The sequence below is a fragment of the Dendrobates tinctorius genome, unplaced genomic scaffold, assembly GCF_039654945.1.
Source record: "Dendrobates tinctorius isolate UK_male_01 unplaced genomic scaffold, ASM3965494v1 ptg000369l, whole genome shotgun sequence".
Classification (NCBI taxonomy): Eukaryota; Metazoa; Chordata; class Amphibia; order Anura; family Dendrobatidae; genus Dendrobates; species Dendrobates tinctorius.
Genome location: NW_027362035.1, coordinates 122617 through 146286, shown reverse-complemented (window position 1 = coordinate 146286; position 23670 = coordinate 122617).

The window sequence follows — 23670 nt, the reverse complement described above, 5'->3', positions numbered from 1 at the left end:
TAGGGGTTTGGGTTAGAGTTAGGGTTAGTTAAGGGGGTTTAGGGTTAGGGTTAGGGTTAGCTAGGGTTTAGGGTTAGAGTTAGGGTTTGAGTTAGGGTTAGTAGGGTTTGGTTAAGGGTTAGGGTTAGGGTTAGTATGGTTTGGTTAAGGGTTAGGGTTAGGGTCAGGGTTAGGGTTAGGGTTAGGGTCAGGGTTAGGATCAGGGTATGGTTTGGTTAAGGGTTAGGGTTAGGGTTAGGGTCAGGGTTAGGGTTAGGGTCAGGGTCAGGGTTAGGGTTAGGGTCAGGGTATGGTTTGGTTAAGGGTTAGGGTCAGGGTTAGGGTTAGGATCAGGGTATGGTTTGGTTAAGGGTTAGGGTCAGGGTTAGGGTTAGGGTCAGGGTTAGGGTATGGTTTGGTTAAGGGTTAGGGTTAGGGTTAGGGTTAGGATCAGGGTATGGTTTGGTTAAGGGTTAGGGTCAGGGTTAGGGTTAGGGTCAGGGTTAGGGTTAGGGTTAGTAAAGTCATGGTTTGGGTTAGTGTGAGGGGCCACCTAATGTTGGAAAAAAACGCAAACGCGGTAAAAACGCACTAAAAACGCATACAAACGCATAAAAACGCTGCGTTTTTTTCATGCATGCTCATAAAAATGCTTGAAAAAAACGCAGCATCTGTATGCGTTTGTATGCGTTTTTTCAATGCGTTTTTTTGCGGGAAAAACGCGCTGCAAAAAAAAGCAAGTGTGAAACTAGCCTAACACAGTAAAATATCAATATTTGCAGATGATACAAAACTATGTAAAGCAGTCAGTACAAGAGAAGATAGTATTCTGCTACAGATGGATCTGGATAAGTTGGAAACTTGGGCCAAAAGGTGGCAGATGCGGTTTAACATTGATAAATGCAAGTTTATACACATGGGAGGAATCAATATCACCATTACACACTGAACAGGAAACCACTGGGTAAATCTGACATGGAGAAAGACTTGGGGATCCTAGTTAATGATAAACTTACCTGGAGCAGCCAGTGCCAGGCAGCGGCTGTCAAGGCAAACAGGATCATGGGGGGCATTAAAAGAGGTCTGGATACACATGATGAGAGCATTATACTGCCTCTGTACAAATCCCTGGTTACACCGCACATGGAGTACTGTGTACAGTTTTGGGCACTGGTACTCAGGAAGGATATAATGGAACTAGAGCGGGTACAAAGGAGAGCAACAAAATTAATAAAGGGGATGGGGGAACTACAATACCCAGAAAGATTAGAAAAATTAGGATTATTTAGTCTAGAAAAGAGATGACTGAGGGGCGATCTAATAAACATGTATAATTATATAAGGGGACAATACAAATATCTCTCCGAGGATCTGTTTATACCAAGGAAGGTGACGGTCACAAGGGGGCATTCTCTGCGTCTGGAGGAGAAAAGGTTTCTCCACCAACATAGAAGAAGATTCTTTACTGTTAGGGCAGTGAGAATCTGGAATTCCCTGCCTGAGGAGGTGGTGATGCCGAACTCAGTCGAGGGGTTCAAGAGAGGCCTGGATGTCTTCCTGGAGCGTAACAATATTGTATCTTACAGTTATTAGGTTCTTTAGAAGGACGTAGATCTGGGGATTTATTCTGACGGAATAGAGGCTGAACTGGATGGACACAGGGCTTTTTTCGGCCTTGATAACTATGTTACTATGTATAACGAGGAGCTGGTGGAAGCACAGTGTTCAGTGGATTTGGGGGACTCTGGCAGTGATGGATAGAGTTGAGCGAAACGGGTCGGTCATATTCAAAAGTCGCCAACTTTCGCTGAAGTCGGGTTTCATGAAACGAAACCCGACCATAGCGTGAAGTCGGCCACGAGGTCGGTGACCCGAGCGCCAAAGTCCCATTTCAAATGATGCTTCCAGCGCCCTTTTTCAGCCGATGATGGAGGACGCACACTGTGGGCACCGCGATGACATAGGCAGCGGTCACCACCATCTTTGAGAAGGGCATGCAAGTGATTGGCTGGCTTTGTGTGGCATCACAGGGGCTACTTATGGCGATCTTAGCATAGGGAGAGGTTGCTGCTGCTGATTCAGAATAAGGGAGAGCGTTAGGCAGGGAAGAAGAACCAAAAAAACTGCTTCTGCTGTTAGCGATTTCCACTTACAACACAACACTTTGTGTGCAGTGACAGGGGAGGATATATTTTTGTGCATCAGCTCCGTTGGTTATTAGGCTGCCTTATAAGGCTCCCTGATAGCTGCATTGCTGTTTGCACACTGCTGTGCAAACTGCTTTTTTAAAAGCAAAAATACTTTTCTTCCTCTTTTCTGCACAGTTACCAAGCGTTCATTTTCCCACCCTTTTGTGTGCAGCAGTGCTGCTTATTAGGCTGCCTGCTGCCATACTTGGACTGAGAACATCATTGTCAGCGTCCTCAAATCTCTAGTGAGATCCAAATTCTCACCAATACTATAGACACCCTCCACCTTGTCATACACCAGCCAATTTCATCCTGTCACATTGAGGTGTAATCTCTACTGGGCCAGAGACAATAGTTCTGCATCCTCAAATCTATAGTGAGATTTAAATTCTCACCAATCCTATAGACACCCTCCACCTTGTCATACCCCAGCCAATTTCAGCCTGTTACATTGAGGTGTAATCTCTACTGGGCCTGAGACAATAGTTCTGCGTCCTCAAATCTATAGTGAGATCCAAATTCTCACCAATCCTATAGACACCCTCCACCTTGTCATACCCCAGCCAATTTCAGCCTGTTACATTGAGGTGTAATCTCTACTGGGCCTGAGACAATAGTTCTGCGTCCTCAAATCTATAGTGAGATCCAAATTCTCACCAATCCTATAGACACCCTCCACCTTGTCATACACCAGCCAATTTCAGCCTGTCACATTGAGGTGTAATCTCTACTGGGCCAGAGACAATAGTTCAGCGTCCTCAAAACTCTATGTAAGCATCGTTCCTATTCTGCTGTGTTCCGGACTTTGCCCTTACTGTTGCCCTTAAGCCTGGCTTCATTCGGCCATACTGGTTCCTGTGACATCACCGCCTGTTGGTCCCGCCCGCCGGGTTTAAATAGCTTTCCTGGACGTGACTACCTTGCTTGTATATCTCGTCCTGTACCTGATCTGCTAGCTGGGAGTTGCACGCTGTGCTACCTCCTTCCTTCCTGCTGAATCCACCTGGATTACCTGCTGCCTACTGCCGCCGCCTGGACCCTCTGACGGTGTCTGCCTGAAGGCTCCTTCCAGCCCTGCCTCCACCGCTCACCGCTACTACAGCACTCACGGTATGCGCTGAAGATCTTGACTGCTGTGTGCGTTTCACCTGAGAGACTTATCCCTGCTACCTTTACACATCCAGTATCAATTACCTAGTGACTTTCTCTGCCACTGCACTGTGCCCGAAGATTCCCCTCCCGCAAGGGAGAGGGCTAAGTGACTGTCCTTGCCTGCATTCTTAAGACTGTGTCTGCTTACATCTACATAGTGCTGGTGTACAATTTGCTATCTACTGGACTGAGTTCTGCTGCTGTTACCACTGCTGTCATTGTCTGGCTCCGCCAGCACCTGTGCTGTTCTGTGCTGCTTGTTTAATACAAACTACTTTCACGTATACCTGTGTCTGTGACTCTATCATCTAGCCACTGTCTTCATAGAAACCTACTATACATCATTACAGGATATACAAGCCCCCAATATGGAGACCGCAGGTGTAGAGTCCCTGGAGAAACGTGTAAGCAAGCAGCTTGCTTTGATACGGCAGGATGTGGCAGGCATTAGGACCCAACTGGACACGCTGGAGCAACGTATCGAACACAACGCCGGGGCAGCAGAGGCACAGTTGCAACGACTGGCAAATCGGATTACGGCGCTGGAACAAGCAGCTCCTCTTCAGGGTGATCGTGTTCTGGCGTTGGAGCAAGCGATTCCTATGCAGCTCGATCGGATTGCTGCTCTGGAACAGGCCCCAGCCGCGCAGGTAGCAGGTGCTGCCCGGAATACTACACCGACCTTCCCGAAGCTTCCACCCTTCCGGTTCGCTGGTGAGAGGGATAAATTCCGAGGATTTTTGAACCAGTGCCGGATCTTCTTTGCTGCTCATGCCCCACAGTTCACTACTGAACGCTCCAAAGTTCTGACTATAGTCATGCTGCTGTCTGGTAAGGCGCTCGCGTGGGCCAACCCTTTGATTGAGACCGACGACCCTCTGCTTAACTCTATGGACAATTTTATTGCCGCAATGACGCAGATGTTTGATGACCCGAACCGAGCTAATACTGCTGAGACGACGCTGCTGACCCTTCGGCAGGGGAAGCGTTCGGTGCTGGAGTATGCATTGGACTTCCGTAGATGGGCTTTAGACACCACCTGGAACGGGGCAGCCAAGCAGGCCATCTTCCGCAGGGGATTGTCTACGGCAGTTAAGGATGAACTGGCACGCGGGGACTCGCCCGTGCTTCTTGGGGACTTCATCAATCACTGCATCCGCATTGACAATCGACTCTCCGAGCGCAGACAGGAGCGCTGGTCTGATCTACGGTTTAATAACACTGTTCCGTTCTCTTCTCCCTCCAGAGATGTCACCAGCAGGAGGAATCCCGAGCCCGAGCCCGAACCGATGCAGGTGGATGCCGTACGTAGAAATCCTCCTGATGCCCGCAAGGAGCATCGCTTTAAGGAAAACCTGTGCTTCTACTGCGGGGGGACCGGTCACTTCATCTCCGAGTGTCCAGTCAGGAGACGTAAGACGGCTGCAGCTATCATTGATTGTAACTCCGAGGCGGGGGAGTCCTGCGTCCTAGATCTGAACAATTCGGGGGGCAGAGACAATCAGAGAGACCTGGACTTTGCCGATATGAATTCGCTGGCATCTCTTCCATTGAACGCAGTGGTGATCTCGATGACATCCGTCGTTTCCTCCTACTTCGCTACTAAGAAGAATTCCCACTATTACCTATCCTTGAGGGTCTGCTTCCAGGGTCGGTGTGTCGAGAGCGCCGCCATGTTGGACTCCGGGGCCAGTGGGAACTTCATGGATATCGCGTTTGCAAGGAAGCATGGAATCAGGGCAGTGAAGAGGGAGTCGTCAGTCTTGATGGAGACAGTAGACGGGTCGCCACTTACATCTGGACCGGTAACCATGGAGACTGAGTCGGTGAAGGTATGCATTGGAGAGGAACATGTGGAACATTTGTCCTTTTTACTAATATCTTCTCCTCACTTCCCTATTATCCTGGGGTTACCTTGGCTCCAGGTTCAGAATCCTCGCATCAACTGGGAGACCAGGGAAGTGCAGTTCCCTCCAAGTTCTAACAGCAACCCCGCTATTCCTAAGGTCGCGGCTATCCCCAAAGTAGTAGCTACGACTGAGGGACAATTACCACCGGAGTATCAGGATCTGGCAGAGGTATGTGACAAGAAGAGGGCAGATATGTTACCTCCCCACCGGCCTTATGATTGCCCGATAGAACTGGTATCTGGGGCGGAGATCCCATTCGGGCGTATTTACCCTTTGTCTGGTCCTGAATTAAAGGCCTTGAAGGACTTCATCGACGAGAATCTCGCCAAGGGCTTCATCCGACCGTCTACTTCTCCTGCGGGTGCACCAATCTTCTTCGTGAAGAAAAAGGACGGGGGTCTGCGTCCTTGCATGGACTACCGTGATTTAAACAAGGTAACGGTCATGAATCGGCACCCGCTACCCTTAATCTCTGAACTACTGGAGAGGGTGAAGCAGGCTAAGATATTCACCAAACTGGATCTTCGGGGAGCCTACAATCTCGTGAGAATTCGGTCTGGAGATGAGTGGAAGACGGCCTTCCGCTGCTGTTATGGACACTTCGAGTCACGGGTCATGCCGTTCGGACTACGAAATGCTCCTGCAACCTTTCGGCATTTTGTTAATGACATTTTCCGAGATGTGCTTGATGTATTTATGGTTGTGTATCTCGATGACATTTTAATCTTTTCCAGTGATCTCGAGGAACATCGGCTCCACGTGAGGACAGTGCTGCAACGCCTGCTGCATAACCATCTTTACATCAAATTGGAGAAATGCGAGTTCCACAGGGCAACAGTGCAGTTCCTCGGTTATGTCATCTCTCCACAGGGTCTCCAGATGGACGATCAAAAGACCAGAGCGATCCAGGAGTGGCCAGCGCCAGGATCGGTGAAAGAAGTTCAGAGGTTTGTGGGATTCGCCAACTTCTATAGGCGCTTCATCCGTAACTTCTCTGAGATTGTGGCTCCCATCACCCAACTGACTAAGAAGGGGGTACCGTTCCGGTGGACTCCGCAAGCCCAGGAGGCGTTCACACGGCTGAAGGACAAATTTGTGTCGGCTCCCATCTTAAGACATCCAGACCCAGACCTGAGCTTTACTCTTGAGGTGGACGCATCGGATGTCGCCATCGGCGCAGTGTTGTCACAGAGAGGAGGTGAGAAGGCAGTTCTTCATCCTTGTGCCTTTCTTTCTCAGAAGAACTATGACGTAGGGAACAAGGAGTTACTGGCGATTGTGACGGCGTTCAAGGAGTGGAGACACTTGCTGCTGGGGTCCTCAACTCCGATTACAGTTCTTACCGACCACCGAAACTTGGAATTCATGCAGTCCGTAAGATGTTTGAACCCACGTCAGGCACGTTGGAGCTTGTTTCTAAACCAATTCAACTTCATCATCTCCTACAGGTCGGGGGCACGGAATGGTAAGGCAGATGCGCTATCTAGGATTGCTGCTCCTGAGGAAGTGACTAAGTCGTCTCCTAGTACTGTTGTGTCTCCCGCTCATTTCATCTCTGCAATCCATCATCAGGATCTTCTGTCTGAGATCAAAGCAGCATACGCAGCAGATCCGTTGCTAAGGCAACCTACCCCCGAAGTAAGCCTAAATTTCAGTGGAGGAGTGTGGTTACAGGAGAATCGGCTGTATGTACCAGAGGTGACAAGACTTGAAGTCCTCCGACTGATCCATGATTCTAAGATTGGGGGACATCGTGGAATAACGAAGACCCAAGAGTTCCTGGCTCGGTACTTCTGGTGGCCTTCGTACCGGAAGGATGTGGAGGGATACGTGTCATCCTGCGAGGTATGTGCTCGGTTCAAGACGCCTCGTGCGTCGCCTTCCGGGTTGTTACAACCCTTGCCTATACCATCTCGTCCCTGGAGATCCATCTCAATGGACTTTATTGTTGAACTACCGGTAAGAACACCATTCTAGTGGTCGTGGACCGCCTCACTAAGGCAGCACACTTTATCCCTTGCGCTGGATTACCCACAGCAAAACAGACTGCAGACTTGTTGATTCAAGAGGTGGTCCGTCTGCACGGAGTCCCGGATGAGGTGATCTCTGATCGTGGGGTGCAGTTCACGTCTAGGTTCTGGAGGTGTTTCTGCGCGGCTCTGGATATTAGAGTAAGTCTGTCTTCGGCTTACCATCCACAGACCAATGGACAGACGGAACGTACGAATCAGACCCTGGAGCAGTACCTCCGTTGCTACTTAAGTCATCTGCAGGACGATTGGGTAGATCTGCTTCCCCTGGCAGAATTCACATATAACAACTCGCAGCACTCCTCGACTAAGCAGTCACCGTTCTTTGCTAATCAGGGTTACCACCCAAGCATCTTGCCGCAGTTCCCCAAGGAGGCTGCAGTGCCTGCTGTGTCTGACCATCTTTCTTTCTTACAGCAGAATTTGGAAGCTCTGAAGACCACCTTGACGACAGCGCAGGAGAGGTATAAGAGAGCAGCAGATCGTACCAGGAGGCCGGCTCCGGTGTATAGGGTGGGAGATACGGTCTGGTTGTCTACCAAGAATCTGAGGGTGAGGGCACCGACTGTCAAGCTTGGGCAGAAGTTTGTAGGGCCATACAAGATCGTGGCTCTAGTGAATTCGGTAGCGGTGCGTCTGAAATTACCCCCTGCCTGGAAGGTTCACCCGGTGTTCCATGTTTCCCTACTAAAGCCAGTTGTACCAAATTCCTTCCCAGGGCGTACTTCCTCTCCTCCAGCTCCAGTGCTCGTTGATGGACATGAACAATATGTCGTGGAGAAGATTCTGGATTCACGGATCTTCAGAAGGAAGCTGCAATACCTGGTCAAGTGGCAAGGATACTCTGTCGAGGAGAATTCCTGGGAACCGGTGGAGAATATCTGTGCTCCGCGGCTGCTGGAGCAGTTTCATCTAAGGTACCCGGACAAGCCTGGTCGAAGATTGTCCGGAGGACATTCTTTAAGGGGGGAATAATGTAAGCATCGTTCCTATTCTGCTGTGTTCCGGACTTTGCCCTTACTGTTGCCCTTAAGCCTGGCTTCATTCGGCCATAGTGGTTCCTGTGACATCACCGCCTGTTGGTCCCGCCCGCCGGGTTTAAATAGCTTTCCTGGACGTGACTACCTTGCTTGTATATCTCGTCCTGTACCTGATCTGCTAGCTGGGAGTTGCACGCTGTGCTACCTCCTTCCTTCCTGCTGAATCCACCTGGATTACCTGCTGCCTACTGCCGCCGCCTGGACCCTCTGACGGTGTCTGCCTGAAGGCTCCTTCCAGCTCTTCCTCCACCGCTCACCGCTACTACAGCACTCACGGTATGCGCTGAAGATCTTGACTGCTGTGTGCGTTTCACCTGAGAGACTTATCCCTGCTACCTTTACACATCCAGTATCAATTACCTAGTGACTTTCTCTGCCACTGCACTGTGCCCGAAGATTCCCCTCCCGCAAGGGAGAGGGCTAAGTGACTGTCCTTGCCTGCATTCTTAAGATTGTGTCTGCTTACATCTACATAGTGCTGGTGTACAATTTGCTATCTACTGGACTGAGTTCTGCTGCTGTTACCACTGCTGTCATTGTCTGGCTCCGCCAGCACCTGTGCTGTTCTGTGCTGCTTGTTTAATACAAACTACTTTCACGTATACCTGTGTCTGTGACTCTATCATCTAGCCACTGTCTTCATAGAAACCTACTATACATCATTACACTCTAGTGAGATTCAAATTCTCACCAATCCTATAGACACCCTCCACCTTGTCATACACCATCCAATTTCATCCTGTCACATTGAGGTGTAATCTCTACTGGGCCTGAGACAATAGTTCAGCATCCGCAAAACTCTAGTGAGATTTAAATTCTCACCAATACTATATACACCCTCCACCTTGTCATACACCATCCAATTTCATCCTGTTACATTGAAGTGTAATCTCTACTGGGCCTGAGACAATAGTTCTGCGTCCTCAAATCTATAGTGAGATCCAAATTCTCACCAATCCTATAGACACCCTCCACCTTGTCATACACCAGCCAATTTCAGCCTGTCACATTGAGGTGTAATCTCTACTGTGCCAGAGACAATAGTTCAGCGTCCTCAAAACTCTAGTGAGATTCAAATTCTCACCAATCCTATAGACACCCTCCACCTTGTCATACACCATCCAATTTCATCCTGTCACATTGAGGTGTAATCTCTACTGGGCCTGAGACAATAGTTCAGCATCCTCAAAACTCTAGTGAGATTTAAATTCTCACCAATCCTATAGACACCCTCCACCTTGTCATGCACCATCCAATTTCATCCTGTTACATTGAGGTGTAATCTCTACTGGGCCAGAGACAATAGTTCAGCGTCCTCAAATCTATAGTGAGATTCAAATTCTCACCAATACTATATACACCCTCCACCTTGTCATACACCATCCAATTTCATCCTGTCACATTGAGGTGTAATCTCTACTGGGCCTGAGACAATAGTTCAGCATCCTCAAATCTATAGTGAGATTCAATTTCTCACCAATACTATATACACCCTCCACCTTGTCATACAACATCCACTTTCAGCCTGTTACATTGAAGTGTAATCTCTACTGGGCCTGATACAATAGTTCAGCGTCCTCAAATCTATAGTGAGATTCAAATTCTCACCAATCCTTTAGACACCCTCCACCTTGTCATACACCATCCAATTTCATCCTGCCACATTGAGGTGTAATCTCTACTGGGCCAGAGACAATAGTTCTGCATCCTCAAATCTATAGTGAGATTCAAATTCTCACCAATCCTATAGACACCCTCCACCTTGTCATACACCATCCAATTTCAGTCTGTTACATTGAGGTGTAATCTCTACTGGGCCGGAGACAATAGTTCTTCGTCCTCAAATCTATAGTGAGATTCAAATTCTCACCAATCCTTTAGACACCCCCCACCTTGTCATACACCAGCCAATTTCAGCCTGTTACATTGAGGTGTAATCTCTCCTGGGCCTGAGACAATAGTTCTGTGTCCTCAAATCTATAGTGAGATTCAAATTCTCACCAATAGTAGATACACCTTCTACCTTGTTTTACAGTACCATATAGCTGGTGGTATTTTGGGTACATTTTCACAAAAATGAGGGGTATGGTGGAAGAGGCCGTGGAAGTGGGCGGCGGTTGCCAGTTGGTCCTGATGGTGGTGGTGTTGGTGGTTCATCTGTTGGTAGTGGTAAAAGCACAATAGCATCTAAGGCAGGAGGTGTTGAGCCTGCGTTATCGTCTGGCTCCACAAGGCCTCGAAGGCTCCCTTTTCTGGGAGTAGGTAAACCGCTTTTAAAGCCGGAGCTTCAGGAACAAGTTTTGGTTTACATTGCTGACACAGCCTCCAGCTCTCTCGCCTCCTCTTCTGAAGTTTCAAAAAAATAAAAGCACTGAGTCGTCAGTGGAGGCTCCTGGTCAGTAACAACACCTTTCCTTGTGTCCTTCACCCCTACCAAAAGTGAAGGATTCGGCAGGCCACACTACAAAATACTCCATGGAGCTCTTTTCACATACCATGCCTGGGTTATCAAGTCAAATCATGAATTCCCCAGTCTAAGATGAATCTGACATGGAGTGCACTGATGCAAAGCCACTGCTAGATTTCTCTGCTGGTACATTCACTCAGAGCACTACATTGTCCTCGCAGTGTACTGAGCCAGATTCTGACCCTGATGAAACTCAGTTGCCCCCTCCCGCATACTATACCACTATACACGGTGACACAGAGGAAGGTGCACATGACATTGAAGAGGAGGTGATGGATGACCCAGTTGTTGACCCAGATTGGCATCCATTGTGGGAAGAGGGTGCCGCTGCCAATAGATCAGAAGAGGAGGAGCATCCGCAGCAGGGAACGACATTGCAACAGATGTTATCTGCCAGGCCCGGAGCAGTCCAAAAACGGGTTATAAAAATCAAAAGAGTTGCAGGACAGCTTGGCCAGACGGTCAAATTAGCACAGCGTGCAAGGCCTCAAAATGTCTTCCATAGTAGGAAGAGTGCAGTGTGGCACTTTTTTGAACAAAATCCTAATGATCAGGCAAAAGTTATCTGTAAGAAGTGCGCAAAGACCTTTAGCCAAGGGAAATATCTGAAAAATTTGAATACCAGTTGCATGCTTAGACATTTAACCACCATGCACTTGCAAGCGTGGACGGACTACAAAACCTCACGTACCACATGTGCACCTGCTCCGAATGAAGGTAGTCAGCAACGCAACATTGTTTCCCCCACTGTAAGCCCACTGGTTAGCACACCACCAGCAGCAAATGTCGAGGTGTCGTCGCAAGGCCAAAGCAGTCATGGAATCACAATGTTATTGCTATGAAAGACTGAATCTAGGCCATCAGCAACACCACATACACCATCACCAACCCTCTCTCAGTCTGCCATGTCCACCGCTAGTTCCACCATATGCAGCTCTCAAGTCCAGCTCACCCTACCAGAGGCTCTGAGTAGGACAAGAAAGTACTCATCCTCTCATCCACGTACACTGGCTTTGAACGCCCACATTGCCAAACTAATCTCGTTAGAGATGATTCCCTACCGGTTGGTTGAAAGCAAAGCTTTCCGCGAGCTCATGGCCTACGCAGTACCACGCTATGACCTACCCAGTCGGCACTTCCTTTCATGAAAAGCCATCCCAGCCCTCCACGTGCATGTGAAAGACCGCATTGTCCATGCACTCAAGCAATCAGTGAGTGGAAAGGTGCACCTCACAACAGATGCATGGTCCAGTAGGCATGGCCAGGGCCGTTACGTGTCCATCACTGCACACTGGGTTAATGTGGTGGATGCAGGGTCCACAGGGGACAGCGGTGATGGCACAGTGCTGCCTAGCCCACGGTATAGGAAACAGTTGGCTGTAGGCGTTCGACCCTGCTCCTCCTCCAGAAACACTCCATCTGCAGTTGCCAGTGTTGCACACGAGGTGTCCCCCTATCGATCAGCTAGTGGTAAGCGTCAGCAGGCTGTGTTGAAGATGATGTGTCTGGGCGACAACAGACACACCCCGGAGGTACTGGCCGACTACTTGCAGCGACAAACTGAGTCATGGCTGGGCAGTCTACATCTTGAGGCAGGCAAGGTAGTTGTGATAACGGCCGGAATTTTGTGGCAGCCATAACCTTTTCAAAACTCAGACACATACCTTGCCTGGCTCACACCTTGAACCTGGTGGTGCAGTGCTTCCTCAATAATTATCCGGAGTTAACATTCCTGCTCCATAAGGTGCGAAGACTGTGCTCGCACATCCGCCGGTCGCCGGTACACTCCAGTCGTATGCAGAAGCTGCAGCGATTGCTCCACCTTCCCAAGCACCGCCTAATTATCGACGTTGCAACAAGGTGGAACTCCACCCTGCAGATGGTTCAGAGGCTGTGCGAACAGAGGCAGGCTGTAATTCATTTGTGGGAGGATACACGGGCAGGCGGTTTACGGGCAGACATGGAGTTGTCTGGTGTGCAGTGGTCGAAGCTGAAAGACCTCTGTAAAGTCCTTCAGTGTTTTAAGGAATGCACACGGCTGGTAAGCGCAGACGACGCCATCATAAGCATGAGCATCCCACTTATGCTTCTGCTCATGCAAACTTTGACGCACATTAAGGAGCAGGCATCTGCAGCCGAGGTTGATGAGGAGGAGTGAAGCCTTGATGACAGTCAGCGATTTTCTGGTCAGGGAAGTCTCGTGGACGAGGTGGAGGAAGAAGAGGAAGAGGAGGAGGATGTTGGGGATGATTATTTAGGGGAGGAGGATGCTTCTCAGGGGGCAAGACAAAATGTTGGCGTGGCAAGGTCTGGTACTGGGTTTGTGCGTGACTGGAGGGATGTGGATTTGCCTGAAAGTGCTCCTCCACCCAGCACTCGCAGTGCAGCATTGACACCTGGAACATTGGCCCACATGTGTGATTATGCCTTGCAGATCCTAAAAATGGACCCCCGTATTGCCAAATTGACGAACGATGTCGACTACTGGTTGGCCAGCATCCTGGATCCACGCTATAAAGGCAAATTCCAAAACATCATGCCACAGGAGAACCTAGAGCTAATATTGGCTAACAAACAAGCAACTCTGGTAAACCATTTGTTTGAGGCATTCCCAGAACACAGCAGCGGTGATGCTTCTCACACGAGCCGTACGGGCCGGGGGCAGCTTGGCAGAGGTGTTCGTGGTGCACACAGCAGAAGTGGGGTTGGAGACAGGGGTGTCAACTATGGTTACAAACTACTTCTCCTCCCATATCGATGTTCTCCCTCACCGGTCATTCCCCTTTGACTATTGGGCCAGTAAACTTGACACCTGGCCTAAATTGGCACAATATGCCTTACAGGAGCTCGCTTGCCCTGCTGCTAGTGTGTTATCGGAAAGAGTCTTCAGTGCTGCTGGATCAATACTGACAGAAAAAAGGACCCGTCTGTCGACCCAAAATGTGGATGATCTAACCTTCATTAAAATGAACCATGCATGGGTTTCCAAGGATTTTGTCCCACCTTACCCTGATGACACATAGGTTGCCAGAAAAATGGCTCACTTTTGTCCTCCTCTTCCGTGGACTTCTCCAATTACTCCATTTGCAGCTGCTGAATGTCCAACATCAACATATGCCATTTTTTCCACCTCCCTAACTGGGCTGCCTCCCCCCACACAAGGCCGGGGTCACCACCTGGCGCACGCACCCATGCGAGTGCTGTTGCCCTGGACAGGTGGGTGGGCCCACTCTTGGGCAACAGCACTGGCACAGGGTCCCTCATAGTAGAATCAAGTGTCTCAGACGGTGGGGTGCACACACGCCGTCAGACACACCGGCGTACTATGAGGGGCCCTGTGCCAGTACCGCCGGTCACGAGTGGGCCCCCCCTGCTTGCTCAGGGCCCCAGCACTTGCAATACTTACCTCTCCCTGCTCCACCACTGTGTAGTCTGGCCTGTTAAATACTTCACTGGGACTGCCAATACAAATTTGGTGAAATGATAGATGATGGTTAAGACGTAGCTATGCCCTGTCCTGCTGGGCTCTATCTTCAGATGATCAATGGCTTCCATTTGTTATGGACGTCGACTCACAATGAGATGCAGTGGTGGTTTATCATCAGCTTTCACGGTTTTCCGACTCACAGACGTGTGACATTCCTGCCCAGAATTTTAAATGTGTCCTCTCATGCCAATCCAATAGAATCGCCTATGGCCTGTGGCTTCTGTCTTTTGCACTCCAAAGTTACCTGACAGATCATGATAGGCAGTGAGGACAATGTCTACATCTCTCCTTGTGATCACAATTTGATGGAGATGAGTAACGGTGATGGGATCCACGGTACTGCGATACAGCAAACCTTTCTTCACAAGAACTGTTTTCGCTGTCTCCACAGACAAAGTAATTGAGGGTCAGCATCGCCTCTGAGAATTCTCCCAGGAGTTTTTCCCGTGATTAGTAATTTCAAAATTTCTGCAATCACTCGACTTTCCGTCTGTACTTGTATCCATCTCTTTTCCTCTTGCGGAGAGTCTGGACTGTCTTACTGAGACTGAAATATATATGAAGATTGAAAAATACCCCAACAGTGTATACTGGTGTACGCTTCGAATACATTACCCTTTTTCTACTTTTTAGATTCTTGTCTAATCCATACTGAGGCTGTGAGTGTCTTTGTCGGACTCCGGAAATATACACGCAGATTTTTAATGTTTAAACTAAGCTATATATACCAGCAATCCAGTGATACTGTACCCTTTCTCAACTTTCTACAATCACGTCGAATCCATACTGGGCCTGAGACCGTCTGAGTCTGGCTCCTGATATATAGACATAGATTTTTAATGTGTAAACTATGCTATATATACCTGTTATCCGGCGATACTGTACCCTTTCTCAACTTTCTACAATCATGTCGAATCCATACTGGGCCTGAGAACGTCTGAGTCTGCCTCCTGATTAGAGATGAGCGGTGTTCAAGTCAACCTGTTCGCCAAGTTAAAATTCCAGCTGTTTTGGGCGGTGTTCGAGCCGTTCTTCGAACTCGAACACTTTGCTTAAAATTAGGCTGTTCGAGATTCCGTTCGAGAACAGTTCGTTCACCAAAAGCGTAACTTCATTTTCACATCAATAATGGTTTTCAATGTTAATAGACTGTTTCATGGCATAGTAGCGGTGTGTGGTAGCAAGTGGTGTAGTGCACCTGTCAAGGAGCTACACCGTGTGTGTTTCTAATAATTTTTTACCGCATCTTGTCCTGAAAATCCTTTAGGGCCTTGTAGCACTGTCTGCTACTCAGCAGAGGAGCCCACCAGTGAACCAAGCTATGCCGCCTGTTTATGAAAGAACCAGTTTTTAACTCCATTTAGCCCAGTGAATACTTTGGGACTAGTACCGGTGTCTACTGCTCAGCAGAGGAGCCCACCCGTGAACCTAGCTATGCCGCCTGTTTATGTAAGCACTGTCTGCTACTCAGCAGAGTTGCCCACCCGTGAACCAAGCAATGCCGCCTGTTTATGTAAGAACTGCGTGCTACTCAGCAGAGGAGCCCAGCTGTTAAGCAAGCTACAGCACCTGTGGTTTGGACACTTAATTTTTCCATTCTTTCTGGAATGCCGGTTAGGCCTAATTCCGGAATTCCAGTTGACCTGCACTTACTGGGAAATCCTCGTTCACGGGGAATAATTGGAATCCCAGATCCCCATCACTTACGGGTTCAGCAGGTTATCTGCACCTGTAAGCGACACACGCTGGTCCTTTCAGTGTAGCGCGTGTGCAGCCCCGGACATGTAAGGCCATGACAGACCTGTTATTGCTCGATCCAGAGCCTCGCATGTCCCTCTAGTAAGCTTGACGCGTACTGCGGGGGCATGCCGAAGTCTCGTTCGTTAATGGAATTAAGCTGACAAATCGCTAGCACAACTAAAAACGGACATCCACCACCACCCACAGAATCAACAAAGCTTGCAATCTGTCCATCTTTTCTGTAGCTGACATAGAATCGTAGAGTTGGAAGGGACCTCCTGGCCATCTGGTCCAACCCCCTGCTCAAAGCAGGATTCGCTAAATCATCCCAGTCAGATGTCTGTCCAGCCTCTGTTTGAAGACTTCCATTGAAGGAGAACTCACCACTGCTCATGGCAGCCTGTTCCACTCATTGATCACTCTAACTGTCAAAAAGTTTTTTCTAATATCTAATCTGTGTCTCCTCCCATTCAGTTTCACCCCATTGCTTCTAGTCTTTCCTTGTGCAAATGAGAATAAAGTTGATCCTTCTACAATGTGACAGCCCTTTAGATATTTGTAGACAGCTATTAAGTCTCCTCTCAGTCTTCTCTTTTGCAAACTAAACATTCCCAAATCCTGCAACCTTTCCTCATAAGACAGGGTTTGCAGACCGGTCACCATTCTGATCGCTCTTTTCTGAACTTGCTCCAGTTTGTTGATGTCTTTTTTAAAATGTGGTGCCCAAAACTGGACACAATATTCCAGATGAGGTCTGACCAAAGAGGAGTAGAGGGAAATAATGACTTCACGTGATCTAGACTGTATGCTTCTGTTAATACATCCTAGAATTGCATTTGCCTTTTTTGCTGCTGCATCACACTGTTGACTCATATTCAGTCTGTTATCTATTAGTATACCCAAGTCTTTTTCACATGTGCTGTCACTTAGCCCTTATTCCTCCCATTCTATATATGCTGTTTTCATTTTTATTGCCCAGATGTAGTACTTTGCATTTCTCCCTGTTAAAAACCATTCTGTTAGTTGCTGCCCACTTCTCCAGTTTATTTAAATCTTTTTGAATCCTCTCTCTCTCTTCTCTAGTATTAGCTATCCCTCCTAGCTTTGTGTCATCAGCAAACTTAATCAGTTTACCCTCAATTCCTTCATCTAAATCGTTGATAAAGATGTTGAACAATACAGGGCCCAGGACAGAGCCCTGTGGTACCCCACTTGAGACATTCTTCCAACTGGATGTGCAGCCATTTACGACCACTCTTTGTGTCCGATCACTAAGCCAGTTATGAATCCACCTAACAGTTGCCTTGTCCATTCCATACTTAGTCATTTTTTCAATAAGGATTGTATGAGAGACTTTGTCAAATGCTTTGCTGAAGTCAAGATATACTATATCTACAGCATTTCCTTGATCCACCCAATCAGTGATACCATCATAGAAGGAAATTAAGTTAGTCTGACATGACTTATTAGTTACAAACCCATGCTGACTCTGTTTAATCACTTCATTCTTATCCAGGTATTGACATACATGTTGTTTAATAATTTGTTCAAAGATCTTTCCTGGTATAGAAGTCAGACTCACCGGCCTATAGTTGCCTGGGTCCACCTTCTTCCCCTTTTTGAAGATAGGAACAACATTTGCTCTTCTCCAGTCTTCTGGCACTTCTCCTGTTCTCCAAGAATTTTCAAAGATTATGGAGAGGGGTTCGAAAATTTCTTCTGCTATCTCCTTCAGTACTCTGGGGTGTAATTCATCTGGACCTGGAGACTTGAATTCATTTAGGTTAGCTAAGTGTTTCCTCACTATCTTTCTGTTTATAGATATCCTGGATTCTTCTATTCCCTTAATAGGACAGTGAATAACAGTTGATGTTACATTTCCTTTCTGAGAGAAAACAGATGCAAAATAGGAATTTAAAAGTTCAGCCTTCTCAACATCCTGTCTTACCATTTCATCATTTTCATCCTGTAAAAATCCTATAGCATCTTTGACTTTTCTTTTACTTTTGACATATCCCCAAAATCCTTTATTATTACTTTTGACATCTCTTGCAAGCCTCAATTCATTTTCAGCTTTAGCTAATCTGATTTGTGCCCTGCAGGTTCTGCAGACAGCATTATATTCTTCTTTAGATATGCCTCCCTCTTTCCATTTTATAAACATTTTTTTCTTTCTTTTTAGCATGTGCTTAAGTTCTGTGTTCATCCATCCTGGTTTCCTTAAATGCTTCCTATTCTTCCCTCTTTTTGGAATTGTTAACAACTGTGCTTTGAGAATTTCATTTTTCAGGATTTCCCATCCTTCCTGGACATTTTTGTCTTTAAGGATATCCAGCCATTGGATCCCTCCAATTCTCTTTCTGAATCCTTTAAAATCTGCCTTTCTGAAATCTAACCTTGATGTCTGAGTCTTCACAGGTCTTCCGCCTCTAGTTATCCAAAATTCTAAAATAGCATGGTCGCTACCTCCTAGGGTCCCAGCCACTTTTACCTCCTCAACCATTTCCTCCCTGTTTATAAGGATTAGATCCAAGGTAGCAGTTCCCCTTGTTTTCTCCCTTACCTTTTGGAAGATAAAGTTGTCAGCAAGAGAGGATAAGAATTTCCTTGACCTGTTAGTTTTGCCTGAGAGAGATTCCCAACAAATGTCTGGATAGTTGAAATCTCCCATGACAACTATGTCATATTTTTTGGAGAACTTGGCCATAAAGAGTTCATCCATATCTTCAGCTTGCACAGGCGGCCTGTAGTAAATGCCTACAATGGTGTCCTTTCCATTGTTCTGTCCTTGTATTCTTACCCAAACAGTTTCCACAGAACTCCCAGTCTCTGAAGCTTGGATCTCTGTGCAGATATACGCGTTTCTAACATACAATGCGACACCTCCTCCTCGTTTATCAAGTCTGTTTCTTGCAAATAAGTTGTATCCTTCTAGTCTTGTATTCCAATCATGTGTATTGTCGCACCAAGTTTCAGTGATTCCAATGACATCATATTTCTTTTCCTGTGTTAGTAGTTCCAATTCTCCTTGTTTGTTGCCCATGCTTTGTGCATTAGTATAGAAACATTTTAGTTTGTGATTGGTTTCTCTTTCTCCAATGTTTTTATTAATTAGATTCTTTCGTCTTTGTTCTTCCTTTCCACTTCTAATGGTTGAGGTTTCCCGGGTGGAGTCGAATTAAGCCGCAGGCTCCACTCCTGGTGGTGCCCTTCTGGACATTCCTTTAAGGTTCAGCTTTGCAACCATACTGCCTCCGGAAAGCAAACACTTTGCCTTCATGGACGCTGTTCGGAGGTTCGTGGGAATAACGCCGCCCGATCAGCAGTTGGCCTAATTTATGGTGGGAAGTCCGACGGTATATGGCCGTGCTCGATTTCAGATTTTTACTGTTTTTTGGTATTTTACATTTTTATTCCAGCCTTTCTTGGCTTCATAAGGGCATGACATGCCTATATCTGTGTCTCCTCCTCCTCCTTTTACTCCTCCACCTCTTTTCTATATGTAGTTGCCCTTTTCCATATGTTATTTTTGTATTCTGAGCATTTTGTCTGCTTTGGGACACCTTTTAAGGTGTTTTGTAATTGTTTTCTATGTGTTAGTATGTGTTTGTGTTTGCCTGCCATTGTTTTCAGTGGTGTTCGACGGTGTTCGTCGAACGTTCGATGAACATTCGACGAACTTGCCTCCTGTTCGACGAACCAAAACGAACTCGAACACTAGCGGGGTGGCTCAACACTACACCTGATATATTGATGTACATTTTTAATGTTTAAACTATGCTATATATACCTGGTATCTGGTGATACTGTACCCTTTCTGCCAGGAAGTCCTCCTCCCCCCACCACTCTAAGTGTATCATTGACACCTGGAACATTGGCCCACATGTGTGATTATTTCTTGCAGATCTTCTTGTTATATTGTGGTGTGATCCATCCTGAGCGTGTGACAGTCTGTGGGTTACTCCTGCAATTTAGATGTACATTTAAAAATTACCCCAACACTGTATACAGCTCTACGCTTGTGATACATTACCCATTTACTGCTTTTTATATTCTGGTCTAATCCAAACTGACCAAGTAAGAGTTATTTTCTGACTGTGGAAATAAATACTGAGATTGACAATGACCCCTACACTGTGTACAGCTGTACTCTTCAAATCCATTACCGTTTTACGGCTTTTTATATTGTGTTGTTATCCATACTGAGCCTGAGAGCGTCTGTGTCTGCCTCCCGAAATATATACGGAGATTTAGAATGTTTAAACTATACTATATATATTATATATAAACTATACTATGTATACCTATATATACACTTTTTCTACTTTTTATATTCTTGTCTAATCCATACTGAGCCTGTGAGCGTCTATGTGTGACTGATGGAATATATAGGGAGATTGACAATCATCCTTTGACTGTATAGAGCTGTACGCTTCTGATACAGTACCATATATCTGATGTTATTTTGGGTACATTTTCTCCAAAATTTTGAAGTATGGTGGAAGAGGCCGTGGACGTGGGTGTGGGGGGCCAGCTGGTGCTGATTGTGGTGGTGCATCTTCTGGTAGTGGCAAAAGCACAATAGCAGCTAAGGCAGGAGGTGTTGAGCCTGCATCATGGTCTGGCTCCAAAATGCCTGGAAGGCTTCCTTTTCTGGGAGTAGGTTAACCACTTTTAAATCCGGAGCATCAGGAACTGGTTTTGGCTTACATTGCTGAAACAGACTCCAGCAAATATGCCCTCCTCTTCTGAAGTTTCAAAAAATGCAAGCACTGAGTCATCAAGTGCTGGCTCCTGGTCAGGAAGAACCCCTTTCCTTGTGTCCTTCACCCCCACCAAAAGTGAATGATGCAGCAGGCCACACTTCACATAAGTCCATGTAGCTCTTTCTATCATACCATGCCTGGGTTATCAAGTCAAATCGTGAATTCCCCAGTCCAAGATGAATCTGACATGGAATGTGGGTGGCCAGCCAGGGCAGTTGGGGTTAATCAGTACCGGGCCAGTGTCTCAGAGGGATGTGTCACGTTGGTGGTGATGACCCGTTCCGTGGCCCTGGGCGTCCATGCAAAGGGGTGAATAACGTTTATAGGTGAATGATACGTGACGCCTCCTGTGGTTTCTGATCAGATTGACCCACGTTGCAGTGTCGCTTCTCTAGGACAGATGTTGTGGTGCAGCTAAGCTGTATAAGCCCTGCACAGGTAGGGCCGTAGTCGCAGGGCAGATGAAAGAGTTGGTAGATGGTGTGCAGTGCAGGATGTAGCAGAGCCGTGCGCCAGGCGCAGGAGAAAGATGACAGACACAGTCGTGCAGTTCCTTTACCTGTACCTGGTAAGTGCTGTCCAGGACCCAGAGTACAGATGGAGAAGGAGTTGGTCAGCCTGGAAGCAAATTTGGAATTCTCTCTCTGCAGATAGGTAGTGTGGCCTCCGTTCTAGCGCTTATCTGAGGTACTCACAGTGCTGAGTTCACTGAAGTTCCCCCTGTTGACTCTCTTTTGGAACTTTCTCGTATGGCGGGCAGCCATAGCCTTTTCCTTCTGGCTCACACACATCACTGCTAGGGCCTCCGAGCCTTAGTTGGGAACAGAGCATTTACAGATGCTACTTCCTCCGGTTTCTGCTGCAGGACCGTCAGTGTCCCTACAAACTTGGAGACCGGAATCCGGACCATGCGCTCCAGCTAGGAGTGATCATTAACTCTGCTCATCCTCCAGCTCCCCTTCTCACGTCCACACACTTCCCCATCCCTTCACAGACTGCCCTAACTTCCCTTCTCCCGACCACAGAGAGCAGCTCCTCAGCAGTCAGGTTCAGAGCTCTCCCTGCTGGCCTGGAGTGGGAACTGTGTTGTGTGTTGGTTTAACTGTTAGAGAGATCCTTCGTTGCTCCCAAGCATGACATCACACTCCCTAGGAGGAAGGTAATGCCACTGTCGCGACCGTACTCCTGGGGCGCCACAAGTGCACTGAGGCCCAGCCACTGCTAGATGATTCTGCTGATACATTGACCCAGACCACTACATTCCCCTCGCACTCTACATAGCCAGAATCTGACCCTGAGGAAACTCAGGTTCCCCTTCCCGCATACTATACCACCTTACACGGTGGCAAAGAGGAAGGTGCAGATGAAAGTGCAGGTTCCTTGAGCAGGTGGGGGGGCATACTCATGGGCAACGGAACTGGCACAGGGCCCCTCATAGTACGCAAAAGTGTCTCTGCCGGTGGGAGGGCCCTCCACCCGCCATCAGACACACCGCCGTACTATGAGGGGCCCTGTGCCAGTGCCGTCGCCAACGAGTGGGCCCCCCCTGCTTGCTCAGGATCACAACACTTGCAAAGTTGAAATACTTACCTCTCCCTGCTCCACCGCTGTGACGTCTTCCACGTTTCCTGACAGTGACATTCTGGTCAGAGAGCGCGATGATATCACGTCTGTACGCCCTCTGCCTAAACAGTCCAAGTGCAGAGAGAGGGAAGATGGGGACGACGAGGAGTCCAGACTAGTACAGGGATTCCCTAGCGAGGAGACTTATTTAATTGTTTTCAATGTTGGGACAGCAATTTTTGGGGAGCACTATACTCTGGAGAATGATATATGGGGCCCATCATACACTGGAGCATTCCAAAGGTGGACATCAGACACTGGAGCAGCATTTACAGGGCCCATTATACACTAGAGCATTAGAAATGGGGCCCATTATATATGGAGCATTATTTGGGCCCATAACACAGTGGAGCTTCATCCATGGGGACCAACATATACTGTAGCATTATGTGGAGCTCATCATATACTGTTTCAAACATTATATGGGACCAATGATTCTGTATGGAGAAATATATGGGCCTCATTACTCTGTATAGCGCACTATGCGGTGGCCATAATACTGTATGGAGTAATATACTGTCCGTTTTTGGAGCTATTGGAGAATTTAAAATGGATATCAGTCATGAGATGTAAAAAGTGAAGTATTTTTCATTGTACTATACCGCTATTTCTCTACTGTATCAGAGGATCATGAATTGTGGCATGTGTTAAAGGGGCCCAGTGACTCTCTTTGGCCCAGGGCCCATGAAAATCTGGAGCCAGCCCTACCCCCCCACAACTTTAGCCAAATAACCCCCAGTTTTCAATGCCTAACTATTATTATAAAGTAAATTAAGGTTGACAAGCTTCAGTAATAAGAATTGATGTTTTTGGCATTAAAATGGGTACTGTAGATGTGTTTCCTGTCCTCCACTCACTGCCGACCTTGGTTCCCCATTGACTTGCATTGGGTTTCGTGTTTCAGTCGGCCTTCGACTTTTCACGATAATCGGCCGATTGCGTTTGACCCGACTTTTGAGAAAGTCGGGTTTCATGAAACGCGACTCGACCCGAAAAAAGGCAAAGTCGCTCATCCCTAGTGACGGAACGGAGGTTTTATGTGTGTATTACCCGCCCTGGGTCAGGGGACATACATACCGCCCTCACTGCTGAGTGCCCAATAGTCAGTACATGGCAAGGTAGCCTTTCTGGTGAGTACATTTCCTAGGTGTAGTTCCCTGACTGACTTGAGGGTAAGGGGGGCGCCAGAGAGCTGCAAGTTCCTAAACTGGAACTCAAGGTAGAAACATAAGCTGTGGGTGGTTATATGACCCGCGGCCACTAATAAATAGTAAATTTGTGTCAATT